At 43.9% G+C, this 6,000-nt stretch overlaps 1 long non-coding RNA gene across 1 annotated transcript in view; it reads right to left on the bottom strand.

Moving 5' to 3' along the window:
* Positions 1-722: 722 nt before the first annotated feature.
* Positions 723-6,000, bottom strand: part of LOC112979667 (uncharacterized) — a 34,187-nt gene continuing 28,909 nt past the window's right edge. Inside the window, exon 7 of the long non-coding RNA XR_003258242.2 lies at positions 723-4,605. This is a non-coding gene — a long non-coding RNA (uncharacterized LOC112979667). The remainder of the gene's footprint in view (positions 4,606-6,000) is intronic.

Below are 6,000 nucleotides of genomic sequence, written 5' to 3'. Positions count from 1 at the left end.
ATATCCCTGACTGGTGGGGCCTAAAAATGTTTTCATTTTACCAAATTTCTAAGATCCTTTTCATTTCTTAGCCAGCCCTAGACATCCCTCTCCAACTTTTTCCCAATACCCTCTTCTCTTACCAGAAACAGCAGCCTTTTTTATTTTATTTTATTTTTTTCTTCCTTCCTTTGGAGGCATGATTGGAAAAGGTCTGCTGAAATACAATATTCATCTGGTCATCTTCTTCCTTTACCACCTCCTTCAAACCTCAATCCTGCCCCACTGTCTCTCTCCAGCAGCAAAAAACAGGGTGCAGAAGAGACCTCCTGTCAGCACCCCAATGCTGTGCGGGTGTCTGAAATTCAGACTCATGGCTTAAAGCAAATGCTGGCCTCGTGTGTCTGCAAGAGACCTCTGCTAGGGAACCACTGAACTAGGTGGAAAGGCATGGGGCTGGGGTTCTTATATTCCTGGAGGAAGAGAGACAAGTGGACCCATCACTTCAACATTAACAAAATATTTCAGAGTAGACAAACCCTATCAGTTTCTCTATCCACCTCCACCAAAGAAACCAAATAACCACAAAAATAATCCTGCACAGCATGAAATCTCATAGGAAGAAACAATTTAACAGCTAGTTCTGTTCCTTTTTAGTTGTGAGCCGCTTTTCTCAGAGGCAAGTAATTGAAGAAGAGATACCAGTAGTTTAACAATAATGTTTAATGAACTGAAAAATGATCTGTTTGTAGGAGGATTAATAGCACTCTGCACATTAACCTCATGTGGGTCGGTTAGTGAAAAGAAAACGTCTTGTGGCAGGGGGCCTGCAGCTTTCCATCTTCAGCTCTTGGGCCAAATTCACCCCTGCCGTAGCCTGGCTCTCAGAGCAACGGTGCCAGTGGCATAGCTGCTCAGTCCGGTGGGCTAATGACCAAAGCGGGTTTCTTCTTGGCGGTTTCTCTGTCCGAGCACTGAAGTGCCACTCTACTTCTTCACCCTTCTCAAAAGGCCTAGCCACACAAACCCCTGCCTACCTGCAAGTTTAGCTTCGTTGTTAAAAATAGTGTGTTTCATCAAGGGGCAAACAGATGCTGGTGAGCTACCCTGCTCTTCGAAACAAAACGCTGGTGGAGACAAGTGTGCGGTCTGCCATGAGCTCAGTTCGGCAACGACTGCAGCTGAGAAAGTTGCCTGCATGGGGTTACTGCCAGGCAAAAGCCGCAGGTGCCTTGCCACTGCTGCAGTGCTGCCAGCAAAGTGGCATCAGGTATTGGCACGTGTTAAAATTTGTGTCCCCATGTAGGCCTGGATTTACTGGCTAGAGGGGGAGAGGACAGCAAGGGGCTAAACTGACTATTCCCCAGCGTCGTCACTGCTGCTGCAGCCTCCAGCCACTGTTACGTGCAGAGAGGGGGGTTATACAATTTTCAGCTCCCCCCATAAAGTAGCAGCATCCAGCTTTGAAACCCGCACAGGCAACTGTTTTAGTAAGCGTGTTCTCTCTGGGGAGCATGGTACGGCAACTTGTACCTCCAGGAATTTGTTCTTTAGCATTAAATCAAGCATTTTTCATGTTCTTGCATAGGCGGAGGCCATGAAGGCTTTCATCTCAAGGCCCAAGGGATTGAAAAAACCATCTCGGTTGCAGAGTTCATTAATAAAAAAGGGGAGAGAAGATTAGATCTGGAAGGGGACCTGCATGACCTCATTCTAGGGCTTGCACGATAAATACCATTGATCTTTCTTCTGCCTGATGAGCCAGCTTTTGTACTGCATATCAAATTTAAAAAGTTGGTCTGGTAACAATGAAGAAATATTATGGTAGAAAAATGGGCATTTGATGCATGGGCTCCCATCCCCACCAGTCAACCCACCAGTAAGTAGTCAGTCAACATGGCAACATGGAAAAGCTGAGCTCACAGTGACTGTCATTTAACAACCTCAGTTTTCATCTATTTAATTGAAATCCAGAATCTTTTTTAGAGGGATGGATGTAATATTAAGAAAAGCATATGCAAAAAAAAAAAAAAAAAAAAATTTAGATCCCCTGGTGCAGTGAGGAATGCAGCAGAATAGTTTTACTCAACCTAGTAGTATAAGTAACTTATTTATTTCAACTATTAGGCCTGGGGAGTTATTTGTGGATGAGTAACTAGACTTTCAGTAAGAGAGTATTTACAGTATGGGGCTGCATGTATTTTCTCTTTTTTTCTTTGAGTGCTTTTATGTGCATATATATATATATAATATGTGTATATATGAAAACACATTGATCTTCATTTAAATTGTGTGCCTGCCCCGGCCCCTCTCGTCGAGGCAGCATCAGTCCCCGGCATGAAAAAGTGCCAAAAATGACCCTGCGTGGCAGCGCTGCCCACCCCTGGTTTCAGAGCAAACATGATATGTGCATTTAGCCCCAGCTGCACTGGCGGGAAACATGGGAAACACAAGCTCAGGGTAACACCGCGAAGAGCCGAGCAGGATTCAGCCGGGGAGCAGCTGCGGCGGCGCAGGAGGCTTGCACGGGCTGCCACAGACCACGTGCTTGGCTTTGGATAATTAGATTAAGAAGTATCAAATGCTCTAACAGCATTAGTCTAATATACTACAGCAACAGGAAATTATGTCATCTGGGTAGACATTAGATGGCAGTAAAAACTATGCTTTTCAGGGGCTCGTTCAGGCAGAAGTGGCACTAATGCAGGCAGTGGAGCGGGACCGGAGTGGGGGCGAGTTTCTTAGCCACTGCTCAGGTCGCCAGGAAGCACATCGTACAACTGGAAGTTTTAAGCATGCCAAAGCAATTGCCTAAGAGACGACTGGGGACTAATTGCTCAGCAAAGATAGTTTTGATTAGCCATCTCATGCAAGCATCTGGAAGAACTTCAAGGCGGTCATTTAACACTGGTGGTAATTTACTGCAAGCGCAAAGTTTAGCTCATGAATGTCTTCAAAATTCATGTGGCAGGGCTATTGGTGTCAGCTCCTCTGAAATGACAGGAGCTTTGAAATTTCCCTGTAGCACCCTATAAAAGAAGATGCCTATTGAATTACTCTTACAGCTGTGAAGTATGGTGATTGCTGGTCTGGCAACACTACTGTCAGACCCTCAAGTTGAAACTTTATTGAAGCTTTGAATAACAGATACACTCAAATAAGAGGAAGGCAAATGCGTCACAATCTCTGCCTTGTAAACAGAGAAGGGCTTCTGAGTAGATAAAAAAAAAAATCTTTCAAAATCATATGAGCCATTTGTTCACTTATCCACAGCAGAGCTAACAAACCCAAATGTTGCCCAAATTGCAATTAAAATGTTGCCACAGTTTTTTTGCAATGTCTGTAAGACTTGTGGTGCCTCTTGGGGTTTTTCTGTTTGTTTTTTAAGTCAAAACAGCCTGTACAGACAAGTAAGTACAGGAGATCCTGGTTTTTTGTTTGCTTGCTTCTGCTTGGCAGTAAGCTTTTTAGTCCTGCTTGAATGAATGAATTCTTGAATGAATCTAAATACCTGGGGGCTCAGCATGGAGATACTCACAGCATGGAGATACTCTAGTTTCACAAGGTACAGCATGTAAATCAAACCCAGATACCTTTCCTTGTAGTTATAGTGCCCTATGGCTACGGCTGATCTAGTTTAAGCCTTTTTTGCTGTGAGCTATGCTGATGGGCTGTGTCTTTCCCACAGCCTTGGAGCCTGCTCCTGTGCTGCCACTCGCCTGAGATGCAGGGCCTGGTGAAGCTGCTGTCTCTTGTCCGTGCTCTGAGGTTTTGTGGGCGTCCGATTCCTCTTCCAGGGCCCGGCAGACCTGCTCAGGACGGCCAGCCCTGCCAGGGCTGCAGCTGCTTGTGCGGCACCAGGAGGTTTTGCTCAGCCCAGTCCAGCCCATGCAGCTTCCCAAGGAGCCAATTGGGTTCTCGAGCTGGTGTTATTTAAGGTTTGTCGGGAAATTCGGAGGCAATCCCAGGTAACTGAACCCTTTTCAAGGCCAAATACCACCTGGCAGTGACATTGCACTGCTCTTTGTTTCTGGAGTGTTTTTCATCCAGGTTTCATATGTTTGCTCTGTGCTGGCAGTTCATTTTCTGTACTCTTTGGCATGAATTTTAATCCAACTGTCCTGTGTTTAGGACAGCATCCGCTAATGAAGCAGACAAGCTGAAAGAGGCATTTGAACAGAAAATGCAGCTGTTTTCTGGCAAAGCAAGCCCTGCAGGGGTTATCAGTGAATTCATGATTTTTTTCAGGATTGTGAAAGGTCCTTTAGGTGCCTGACCCTTAGAGCGTCAGATGGGAGTGAGAGTGTTTTCAGCCTTTGCAAGCCTTGAGGTCTTTTCAAGTACCCTGAACCTGGCTTTTCCCAGGCAGGCTGCTCGGGCAATGCAATAGCTGAAAAATCCACTTTTAATCCCGCCGAGGAGCCCTGTAGTTGGTAGCGAGAGCGACCAGACGCAATAAGGTCAGTGCAGTGTCCCCTGGGGCACACAAACAGCTGACACAAACCAGAGACTTGCAGACTCCCCTGTCCAGCGTGCCAGGGCCGTGGAGGCCTTCCTGACGAGTCTCTGCCCTACAAGGGCCCGAGCCCTATTTTCAGCATGGAACAGGCTGAAATTTTTGTGGGCCTACAAAAAAATGAGGCATACAACTATTGTCAGTAATCACTGACATTATATATATGCATCTTAAAGTGCTTGCTCACATAATGGAGAGCTCCAAAAATGAGCATATACATCTATTTTTGTTCAGCCAAGTAAATGTTTAACGCAAGTGAAATCTCTTAGAAGAAATCCCTGAATTTGACATACTATTTCTATCACTAAGGTGCTGGTTAGCTTAGGGTATTTATGATTGACAGTGTTACGTTTTCCTCAACTACCCATTTAAAACATCTTCAAGTGGAAATTGGCTGCCCGTGTTCCTACTCTGAGTAGGTTGAAGCAGCATATGTAGAAGTCCTCTTTCCTCAGGTAGGCCCATCTCAGTTTAGCAAAAAGCTATATTAATATCCTTATGTACTGCAGCAGGCCAGCTAGGATCTATGGGAATGAACTAACTATTAAGTATTAATGTTACCTGAAGACGTAAGAACACCAGGAATGAAAAAATAACAAAAATTTGTAATCAAAGCTGACCTGGGGTTGTTTTGCATAATTAATATTACTGTCATCTATATTGCAGGTGTCCTGTCTGTCTTAATGAGACTCTTTCCGCTAAGAACTAGGCAATAAGGGCAATGTAAGTAGAGAGCCTTGCCCTGAAAGGCTTTCAGTCTTATCAGATAGAGATGACAGAGAAAAAAAAAAAGGTTGAAAGAAAGGCACATGACATATAAGCAGAAGATTGAGAAATGGGCCACTAAACATTGAACAACTTAAGATATAAGACTCACACTGAGATCTCTTTAGCTTGCTCCAGTGTTTTCCTCGTAAGTCCCAATTATCAAGGCAAGCATTTAAAAATATACCTGCTCAAAGCCTGCGCAGGTCTCCCAGTGGGGTTGAGGAAAAGATATTATCTTATGTTTAGCTGTGTACAATACCTACTCAGTGTGTTCTGATAGAGATAGCCGTAAGTGGCTCTTTCTGAAGGATTAATACCCAGTGTATATTTAGGATGCCACATAGATTCGCTACTAGCTTCCGGTGAGATAACATATGAAGTGAACATGAAAATCAATAAGGCAAGCAAAATGAAAGAGCTTGAGATAAGCTCCCTATTGCAAAGGAAGAGGGAAAAAATCAATGCCATCCAACTACTATGATGGTGAAATAAAATCTGTAAGAGAGAATTTTAAACTCACAAGTCACATATTTCAAATACGTGTCAGTAACATCACATATAATAGCTGCAACAAGGATTGCCATCTCTGTCTTCACATTTTCACATAAGTGCAGTGAAATTCTTCATATTCCTTGTAAACTTGTACTACTACAAGCTATCACAATAAATCGGCAGTGACAGGACAAGTTTTCCAGAATAACCTTTATATATTTAGCATAGTGAGATTTATTGATGTA

Source organism: Dromaius novaehollandiae, chromosome 2 (genome assembly GCF_036370855.1).
Source record: "Dromaius novaehollandiae isolate bDroNov1 chromosome 2, bDroNov1.hap1, whole genome shotgun sequence".
Classification (NCBI taxonomy): Eukaryota; Metazoa; Chordata; class Aves; order Casuariiformes; family Dromaiidae; genus Dromaius; species Dromaius novaehollandiae.
The sequence above is the reverse complement of the archived record's forward strand: the minus strand, read 5'-3'. Positions and strand labels throughout refer to the sequence as shown.